We start from the raw sequence: 11,061 nt of genomic DNA, 5'->3' as shown, positions 1-11,061 counted from the left end.
GCAATCAATTTGTGACTGGGCTCTTGTCTGGAGTCTCCAGGGGAAGAACCTGCATCCAGGCTCATTCAGTTGGTAGAATTCAGATCCTTTCAGTTCTAAGCCTGAAGTTCCTGATACCTTGTTGGTTCTCATCAGCCACTCTGAGCGTCTAAAAGCCACCCACATTTCTTGAGGAGGCTATGGTCTCCTCCCTTTTCAAGCTAGCAATGGTGCATTGAACCCTCATTCTTGGGATCTGACTTCCTTTTCTGCTATAAGCCAAACAAGCTGCTTTTAAAGGGTGCATACTAGTTTTACCATAATAATTTTCCTTTGTTTTAAGTCAACTGATTACAACGTTAATTATATCTGCAAATCCCTTTTTCTGGGTAATGTAACATCACAAATGTAGTGTCTCATATTCACAGTCTGAGGAATTAGGGTGGGGCATCTTGGAGAGCCATTCTAGAAGCCTGCCTACCACAGTTTAAACGCAAGCCTCTTGGCTCTGGCACAGTTAGATCAATGCTCCCAGAAAGATTGTGGATAGACTTGTGTGGTTAGTATGTTGACTGTCAGGTTGTGCACTAGAGCATTTTGAGCATTTACCATGGATCAGATACTGTTGTAGTTGAGAATATTGATAAACAAGACCTACTTTTTTTTTTTTTTAACAAGACCTACTTTTGTGAAGATTAGATTATAGTCTTTCAACAAGAAAAAAATTGCCTTGTGCCAGCAATGAAAAAGATTTTCTATAGGACTTGCCTGTTATTGAATGGTACATGACAGAAAAAGTGAAAAAAGTGAAAGTCACTCAGTTGTGTCTGACTCTTTGCATCCCCATGGACTGGAACCCTCCAGACTCTGTCCCTGGAATTCTCCAGGCAAGAATACTGGAGTGGGTTGCCATTCCCTTCTCCAGGGGATCTTCCTGACCCAGAGATTGAACTTGGATCTCCTGCATAGCAGGCAGATTCTTTACTGCTTGAGCTACTGAAGAACCCACATGACAGCTGATGTTTAATAATTATTAGATGTATGAGTGAATTAAATGGATTCATGCAAGAATAAAAATAAGACTCAACAAAGTTGTCCAACAGGGAATTCAGAACCAGAATCATTGGAAAAGATTCATAACAGCCTTTCCAGCATTTCACGTCTGCTCTAAAGTACTGTCTAGCTAATCCAATTTTAGCAGGATGCTTAAATCATTCCAACATTATGAAAATGTAATTATGGTATGGATGACTTTTAGTGTAAATGAATATTAGTGTGTTTAGTTTGTGATGAATGGCATTTAAAGCCTCCAGTTTTTAAGAAACAGGTGGTGCATTGCTTTTGAAAGTTGATTTGTGTGCTGAAACAGTGTCTTGCATGTAATTGCTGCCTTACAACAATGTATTGATTTTGTTGCTTGAAGGATAGGTAAGTATTAGTCACTCAGTTGTGTCTGAGTCTTTGTGATCCCATGGACGATAGCCCTCCAGGATCCTCTCTGCATGGAATTCTCCAGGCCAAAATACTGGAGTGGGCAGCCATTCCCTTCTCCAGGGGATCTTCCTGACCTAGGGGTCAAACCTGGGTCTCCTGCACTTCAGGCAGATTCTTTACTGTCCAAGCCACCAAGGAAGACCCTGAAGGATAGGTAAGATTTAGCCAGAAAGAGAAAAAACAAGGTACAAAAGTTCAAAGAAGAGTTTGGCCCTTTCACTGCAAAATGGAAGATAACCATAAAGGAAATACTGATGATAACCCATTTGCAAATTCTTTTAACAAGTATTTGAGTGCCTTCCACATTCAAATTCTAGGCACTATTAGCCAATGCTAATAGTGCTAATCAGTTTCACTACTAATCAGTGAACAAAACAGATTTAAAAAATGTTTTGCTCTCAAAGAGTTTTCTTTCTCAAAGAACCAGTGACAGACTATTTTCCTGGGCTCCAAAATCACTGCAGATGGTGACTAGTCATGAAATTAAAAAATTCTTTCTCCTTGGAAGAAAAGCTATGGCAAGCCTAGACAGTATATTAAAAAGCAGAGACATTAGTTTGCCTGACAAAGGTCTGTCTAGTCAAAGCTATGGTTTTTCCAGTAGTCATGTATGGATGTAAGAGTTGGACCATAAAGACAGCTGGGAGCCAAAGAACTGATGTTTTGAACTATGGTGCTAGAGAAGACTTGAGAGTCCCTTGGACTGCAAGGAGACCAAACCAGTCAATCCTAAAGGAAATCAGTCCTGAATATTCATTGGAAGGACTGATGATGAAACAAGCCCCAATACTTTGGCTGCCTAATGCGAAGAGCTTACTCAGAAAAGATCCTGATGCTGGGAAATATTGAAGGCAGGAGGAGAAGAGGATGACAGAGGACGAGATGGTTGGATGGCATCTCCAAGACAACGGACATGAGTTTGAGCAAGCTCCAGGAGATCGTGAAGGACAGGGAAGCCTGGTATGCTGCAATTCATGGGGTCACAAAGAGTCAGACACAAAACTGAGTGACTGAACAGCAACAAAGAGCTTCATGTAGTAAGGGGAGACAAACAATAGAAAACAATTATATAGTGTGCTAAGAGGTGATAAAGTTCCACTCCCTCCCCACTGAAAAGCAAGAAATCAGAAATGGAGATTGCAAATGACTGTTTAGCTAAGAGAATATTATAATGCTGTTGATCTTTGAAAAGTGAATTAGAGAATGAAATGTATCAAATACGTATAGTAAAAAGGAAGTTTTCTGGAATTCCTTGGTGGACCAGTGGTTAAGACTCTGAGCTTCCACCACAGGGGATGCAGTTTCCATCCCTGGTCAGGGAACTACATCCCACATGTGGTGGTGCAGCATGGTTAAAAAAAAAAAAGTTTTCTAACAAGTCAGTCTCTTTCAAGTTATGCTCCAAACATACTAGTTTGGGAAACAGAGCGATAATATACCTAGTGCTACTGTAGTGGACTCTGCTTCCGTGCCACACTACCTACATAAGACCATCCAGGAATAATTTGTAAACTGGGAGATTAGTCAAAGTTGTGGTCTCATTTCAAATTAAGAAAAATGAACATTCTGCCTAGAGATGGGTGATCAAATACATTAGAGATCATTTTGGTTACTCATGATTTCTGTGTGCATTTAGCCTTCTAGATAAGCCTTGATTGTTTCTTAAAAAAAAAAAAAAAAAAACCTTATTTAGTTGAGTATAAACACTGAAGAGCAAAACCCCCAAAAAGGTCTAAAGTGATCTCTCCTAATAGTGACAGCATTTCTAGAAAAAGCCTAGTTTACCCACAGCATTATGTTGGGGAGGAAAATCAAAATGTTAATAAGAGTTTTGACCTCAGCTAGCTCCCAGCTTCTGAGTACAGTGACAAGTTGAGGGCATCCCTGGGTTGAAGTCAGACCTCATTGAAATATTCCATCATGCAAATACAGTTCTCTCTTTGCTCAGTTGTTCAACCCACATTAAGTTTCTCTCTTTCCCTAATCAATTGTTCTTTACCTTTCTGAGGACAAAATGTTCCTGTCTGCCTGTCCATCCATCCATCTCCTCATCCATATACTTGTCATGTTGATCAGATACCATACCAGAGCCCTTTCTAGGGACAACTCTGGCTTATAGCACCCACTTAAAGAGCACTCTTTGGTAGCCCACTTTCTACCATGGTGATTGGATCAGGGCTGAGCGATTGACCTAAGAACCAACAAACCTTAAGCTAGCCAGTGTCCTGTGACAAGTCCTAGAACAAAAAGTTGATCAGGACAATCAAATTCTTCAAGGCTCTGAACTGAGAAATACTGAGAAAATGATGTACTTAGCAGTGGGAGGTAAAGCTTAAAGGATAGTGGTGATGAGGTACAACAGGGACCAGGAAAGCCCACTGTTCTGAAAAAGCGGGGGCCCCAAGTGGCTCAGTGGTAAAGAACCTACCTGCCAATGCAGGAGACGCAGGAGACACAGGTTTGATCCCTGGGTCAGGAAGATCCTCTGGAGGAGGAAATGGCAACCCACTCCAGTATTCTTGCCTGGAGATTCCCATGGACAGAGGAGCCTGGTGGGCTACAGTCACAGGGTTGCAAAGAGTCGAACATGACTGAGCACGCAGGCATATGAGGATGCACACAATGAAGCAGAGAAAATATACAAAATAGAAGAGAGAATGTCAGTTGGAGCTGGCAGAAAGGTGTAAAGAAACAGAGAAGCAGAGAATGTGAGGAATAGCTGAGACCCATGAATGATCGGCCCCAAGAGTAAAAACCCACCATCACAGCTTCTCAGTTCCTTAGAGCTGCCTTGGATCCTGGTTCTGGCTGTGAGGTCCATTTATGTTCAGGTCCCTCTTCTCCATGAGACCTGGTTGATTGGCATTTTCTAGATTTCTTGGCAGATGCATCTTTATGATAAACCTCCACATGATATAAAAAAGTTCTTTTGAACCAAAGGAGTCTATCAAGAACATTTCCAGTCAGTCAGTGGCCAAGCAGTATCTTGTTTAAATAGTCCATTGACATTAGGATATTTTTTCTTCATCCAATCAATACTTTCTCATATTGTTGTTGAGAGCACCAGGGATGTGCTGGATAGCCTCTTGGGAGAAACTCCCCATGGTGTCTGAACTTCAGTTCCAGCAAGGAAAGACTCAGATTAGCATCCAGGTTGACTTCGGGCTTTTAAATGAGAAACATGCCAGAAATCAATCAATTCACTGGGAGTAATGGAAGTAAAGCAATCCTGTTTCCCAAGAAAAAACAGGGTAGGCATTGCCTACAACCCTGGGCACCCTCATGTCCTCTGAATCTTCAGTTGACCCAATACATCACTTAACCATGTCTATGGCAGAGAATTCTGGAAGTGCCTGACAGATAGCTGGGGTTGAGGACTTCACCTTTGAAGGCAAGCAAACATTCTCTCAGTCTCTTTCTTTGGGGTTAGGGAAAATAATTATCACCATAAAGAACAAATTCTTTCACCCAGATTCCACTTCAAATTTGGTGGGGTAAATGTTTCAGAAGTGTAATTTTTTTTCCTTTGCTTGGCATGGTATTGCTAAGAGAAGACATGTCTTTTGGGGGAAAAACCTGATCCTTTATTTGGATAAGGCCTTTAATGAAACGGCCAACCAACTTTTGAACACCCTTTCCATCAACAGTTTATCCAGTTTTAGATCTATTTTCCTTTTTGTTACTCTGGGAATCCGAACAATTTTGGAGGAATAAATCTACTTGCTCAGGTACCACCTCCTTAACCTTTAATTAAGCCACTCCCATTTCACAAAATCATCTATGTTAAAACTGATTTTAAACTATTCCAATTGAATACTTTTAAACCAATTTGCAAATTATTATGATACATTTAAACATGGAGAAATTTATTTTCCTTTCTTTTATGTTAATTTTCATTGGAGTTTTACAACGTTGTGTTTCTGCGGTACAGCAAAGTGAATCAGCTATACATATACACATATCCCCTCGTTTTTGGATTTCCTTCCAATTTAGGTCACCACAGATCATTGAGTAGAGTTCCCTGTGCTATGTAGTATGTTCTCATTAGTTCTCTATTTTATTTGTTGTTATAAGTTATAACATGTTATAAGTCATGTCCAACTCTTTGTGACCCCATGGACTGCAGCATGCCAGGCTTTCCTGTCCTCACTATCTCCCAGAGTTTGCTCAAACTCATGCCCATTGAGTCGGTGATGCCTTCCAACATCTCATCTTTGGCTTCCCCTTCTCTTCCTGCCTTCAGTCTTTCCCAGCATCAGGTGCTTTTCTAATGAGTCAGTTCTTCACATCAGGTAGCCTAAGTATTGGAACTTCAGCTTCAACATCAGTCCTTCCAATGAATATTCAATACTAATTTCTTTAGGATTGACTGGTTTGATCTCCCTGCTGTCCAAGGGACTCTCAAGAGTCTTCTCCAACACCACAGTTCAAAAGCATCAATTCTTCCGGGCTCAGCCTTCTTTATGGTCCAATTCTCACATCTGTAGTGACTACTGGAAAAACCATAGCTTTGACTATACAGACCTTTGTCTTCGAAGTGGTGTCTCTGCTTTTTAACATGCTGTTTAGGTTCATCATAGCTTTTTTCCGAGGAGCAAGCATCTTTCAGTTTCATGGTTGCAGTCACTGTCCACAGTGATTTTGGAGCCCAAGAAGCTAAAGTCTGTCATTGTTTCCCCATTTATTTGCTATGAAGTGATGTGACTGGATGCCATGATCTTAGTTTTTTGAATGTTCAGTGTTAAGCCAGCTTTTTCACTCTCCCCTTTCACCTTCATCAAGAGGCTCTTTATTCCCTCTTCGCTTTCTGCCATAAGTGTGGTGTCACCTGCATATCAGAGGTTGCTGATATTTCTCCCTGAAATCTAGAAGTCTGCTCTCTGGGCTGGTGGCTGAGCTGGCTGCACCTCTCTTTCCCTGGCTTAGGAATGAGCAGCCCGTTGTGACAGTGGTGGGCTCTGGGCCTTGGGCTGCACACAACCGCTCACTGCCTCAGCCCCGCCAGTCCCCACGAGGCGGCTAACGTATGGCTAAGCCCAAGCAGGCTGCCTGCGGGGCTCCTGCTTCTGGGCTATCCACCAATAAAAGGGAATAAACTCTATCTATTTTATATATAGTATCAATAGTGTATACATGTGAATCCCAGTTTCCCAATTCATCCCACCCCTCTTTCCTCAAAATGTATTTTTTAACATTTAGTGAATAAAAAATTATTTTCATACTATTTTTATTTTACCTGGCTTAGACAGATTTGGGTCACACTTTTTTCCCCCCACACCACAAGATGTATGGGATCTTAGTTCCCCAACCAGGGGTGGAACTTGTGTCCTTGGCAATGAAAGCACAGAGTCTTAACCACTGGACTGCCAGTGAGTTCCCTGAGTCATACTTTCTATTTTCAATTCTATTAAGGCAGGTACTTCAGTTAAACCATTTTCTCTTTTCCTTTATATCATAGACGTATTCAACCCTAGCTAACATTAGAATCATTTCGACTGTTTTCCAGAGATTCTTATGTAATTGGTCTGCAGTGGGACTCCAACCTAGATTTTTTTTTTTTCATTTATAAATTAAGTGGTTCTAATATGTAGGCAAGATTGAGAATCACTGCACTTATTACTTGATCTTCTTTCCTAATTATTCCTATTTATTATTATGTTCTCTTTAACATAAAGTCTACCTAATCAGCAACATGATATACTTATCCATTTACTCCAGTTTTTAATTTCTGACAGTGAAGTGCAGTAATTGTCTTTGCATGGATTCTGTGTGTCCTTCATTAGACTAATTCTTATTTTTTAAGATTTTTATTTATTTATTTGGTTAGTTTTATTTTTGACTGCACTGGGTCTTCATTGCCGTGCAGGCTTTTCTCTACTGGTGGCGAGCAGGGGCTACTCTCTAGTTGCAATGCTTGGGCTTCCTGTTGCAATGGCTATCTTGTTGCAGAGCACAGGCTCTAGGCACACAGGCTTCAGGAGTTGTGGCCCGAGGACTCAGTAGTTGTGGTGCATGGGCCTAATTATTCCAAGGCATGTGGGATCTTCCTAAAGGAGGGATCGGTCTAGTGTCTCCTGCATTGCAAGGAGGATTCTTAACCTCTGGATCACCAAGGAAGCCCCTAGGCCAATTCTTAAACCGGTGGTATAGGCTTTCTATATCAAGATCAGGATAAAGTAAAAATAAATCTCATCAATCTGATTATGGAGTTTCAAATATCTTTGATCAGCTCTTCTGTGTATATAGCTATAGATATTTGTGTCCTTGTTTTCACTGTTCAGAAAATGATTCTTATTATTAGGCCAGTGGAATCATCTGTGGTAACCCTGTTACCTAAGAGCCCTATGGCATTAATACTAGCCAGTCAGTGGAGATCTTTTAGTTCATTTATTGAACTAAATCTCTATGTGCTAAGAGCTGAAGGCAGATGAATAGGACAGTTTCCTTATCAAGAAGCATATAGAGTTGTCAGTGGTTACCAAAAAAATTGCTGTATTTCAAGTTCTCACGTACCTCCTTCAGGGTTAGCAGAGCTGAGCAAATGAATTCTAAGCTTTTCTTAGTGAAGTGTAGGGATTAAGAGTATTGGTCCTGGAGGCAAACAGCCTGGGGTTTTATCCTTACTTTACTAACTAGCCATGAGGCTGTGGGCAAGTAACCTAACCTCTCTATACTCAGTCTCTGTAAAGGGGAGAAAATAATAATAGTTACCTTATGAGGTTGTTATAAGAATTAAATGAATTATATGTGGAAAGTCTTTAGACCTCTACCTGGCATATAATAAACACTTAATATATACTATATTATTATTTGGGGGTGGGGGATTGGCAAGTGGCACTAGCTGAATAGTGAGCAGAGTGCGGAACACAGTGGGAGACATTATTCAGGGCATCTTTATAACAAATATCCTCTTCTCTTTCCCCCTCTTCCTTTTTCTCCTTTCTCCCTTCTCATCTCTCTCACTTCTTCCCCTCTCTTTCCGAAACAATTCAGTCCAAAATCCATTAGATGACAGCAAGGAAGGATTACTATGAACAACTGTATGTCAATAAAGTAGAATATATACATGAAATAGAAAAATTTCTAGAAAGACATACTACTAAAACTCAGGAAGAAATAGTCTAAATAGATCTATGACAAGTAGAGAGATTCTATTAGCAATCAAAAACTTAGCACAGAGAAAAGCCCAGGCCTAGATGACTTAACTGCTGAATTCTACCAGTCATTTAAAGAAGAATTGATATTAATTTCACACTAATTCTTCCAAAAAATAAGAGAGGAACACTTTCCAACTCATTCTATGAGACCAGCATCATCTAGATACCAAAACCAAAGACATCAGAAGAAAACTACAGACCAGTATCTTTTAAGAATACAGATACAGAAGTCCTAAACAAAATACTGGGCAAACCAAACGTAGCGTGTAAGAAAGAAGTGTACACTATGACCACATGAAATTCATTTCAGAATGCTAAGTTGACTTAACATTCTCAAATCAATTAATGTAACATACTGTATCAATAGAATAAAAAGACAAAAACACATTGTCATCTCTAGATGCAAGAAAAAAAGCATTTGGTAAAATCTGATGTCCTTTCCTCATAAAAAACACAACATATTAGAGAATATCCTCAACTTGATAAAGTGTGTCTACAAAAACCCCTTAGATAACATCATACCTAATGGTTATAGACTGGATGTTTTCCCCTAAAGGTGGAACAAGACAGGAATATCCATTCTCACCACTTCTACTCAACTTTGGAGATTCTAGCAAGTACAATTAGGTACTTAATTAAAATAAAATGTATCCAATTTGGAAAGGAAGAAGTAAAACAATGTTTCTTTGCAGATGATGTGATCTTGAAGTATATGAAAATCCTAAGGAATCTACCAACAAACAAGTTCAGCAAGTTTGAAGAATTCAAGACCAATACATAAAAATCAATTGTATTTTTTATACATGTACAACTAAAAACAAAAATGAAATTAAGAGAACAATTCCATTTACGATAGCATCCATAGAATAAATTTAACAAAAAGTAGTGTAAAACATATACTCTGAAAACTATAAAACATTCTGAAAAGAAATTAAAGAAGGTGTAAGTAATTGGAGAAGCATCCTTATTTGTGTATTGGTAGGTTTAACATTGTTAAGATTGCACTACTCCCCAAATTGATCTACAGATTCTACACAATTCCTATCAGAATCCTAGCTGACTTTTTTGCAGAAATTTATAAGCTGACTCTAAAATTCATATGGAAGTTAAAAGGATCCACGAGAACAAAAACATTCTTGAAAAAGAACAAAGTTGGAGAACTCACCACTTGTTGATTTCAAAACTTACTACAAAGCAACAATAATCAAGAAAGTATGGTACTGGCATGAGATATACATGTAAATTAGTGAAACAGAATTAAGGTCCAGAGATGAACTTATGGGACTGTAATCAGCTAGTTTTCAACAAGGACACCAAGACTAATGTGGGAAAGAATAATCTTTTCAACACGTCATGCTGCAAAAATTAGATAACCATATGCAAAAGAATGAAATGGAATTCTTACATAATACTACTAATACTTATAAAATTAACTCAAAAGGATCAAAGACTCAAATTAAAAGCTAAAACAACACAACTCTCAGAGGAAAATAGGAGAAAATCATCATGAACTTGAGTTTGACAAAGGATCCTTAGATTTGACACCAAATGCAAAAACAACAGAAGAAAAAATGGATAATTTGAATTTCATTAAAATTAAAATCTTTTGTGCTTTAAAGAACACTATCAAGAAATGGAAAGATGGGACTTCCCTGGTGGTCCAGTGGCTAAGGCTCCATGCTCCCAAGAAAGGGGCCCAGGTTCAATCTCTGGTCAGGGAACTAAATCCCACATGCTGCAACTAAGGGTTTGTATGCTGCAACTCAGAGATGGTTACCTCAACTAAGACCCAGTGCAGTCAAATAATAAATAAATAAAAAATTTAAAAGATTACTTATATTAAAAAAAAAAAAAAGGAGTGCAAAGACAACAAGAAAATTGAGAGAAAATATTTGCAAATTATATATCTGGTAAGGTACCTTATATGCAGAATATGTAAAACTCCTAAAACTCAATAATAAAAAGACAAATAGACCAATTTAAAAATAGACAAATGATCTGAATAGACATTTCTCCAAGGAAGATATGCAAATGAATAATAAATTCAAGAAAAGATGCTTGTCATCATGGAAATGCAGGTAAAAACCATGATAAGAAATCATTTCACACCCAGTAGGAAGAATAGACTCAAAAAGTCAGCTAAACAAATGTTAATGAGGATGTTGGAAAAGTTTAAACTCTCACACACTGCTTTTGGGAGAGTAAAATAAGGCAGCTGCTTTGGAAAGCAGTTCATAAGTTCTTTGAATGTAACTCTTTGAACACAGAGTTGTCTTGAACCAGTAATTTTACTCTTAGGTATATACCCAAGAGAAATAAAAACATTTGTATACACTAAAGCATGTAGACACATGTTTGTTGTTGTTGTTCAGTCGCTGAGTTGTGTCCAACTTTTAGGTCTGTCATAGGTTTTCTTTAAGGAGAAAGCATC

The sequence above is a fragment of the Muntiacus reevesi genome, chromosome 8, assembly GCF_963930625.1.
Source record: "Muntiacus reevesi chromosome 8, mMunRee1.1, whole genome shotgun sequence".
Taxonomy (NCBI): Eukaryota; Metazoa; Chordata; class Mammalia; order Artiodactyla; family Cervidae; genus Muntiacus; species Muntiacus reevesi.
The sequence above is the reverse complement of the archived record's forward strand: the minus strand, read 5'-3'. Positions refer to the sequence as shown.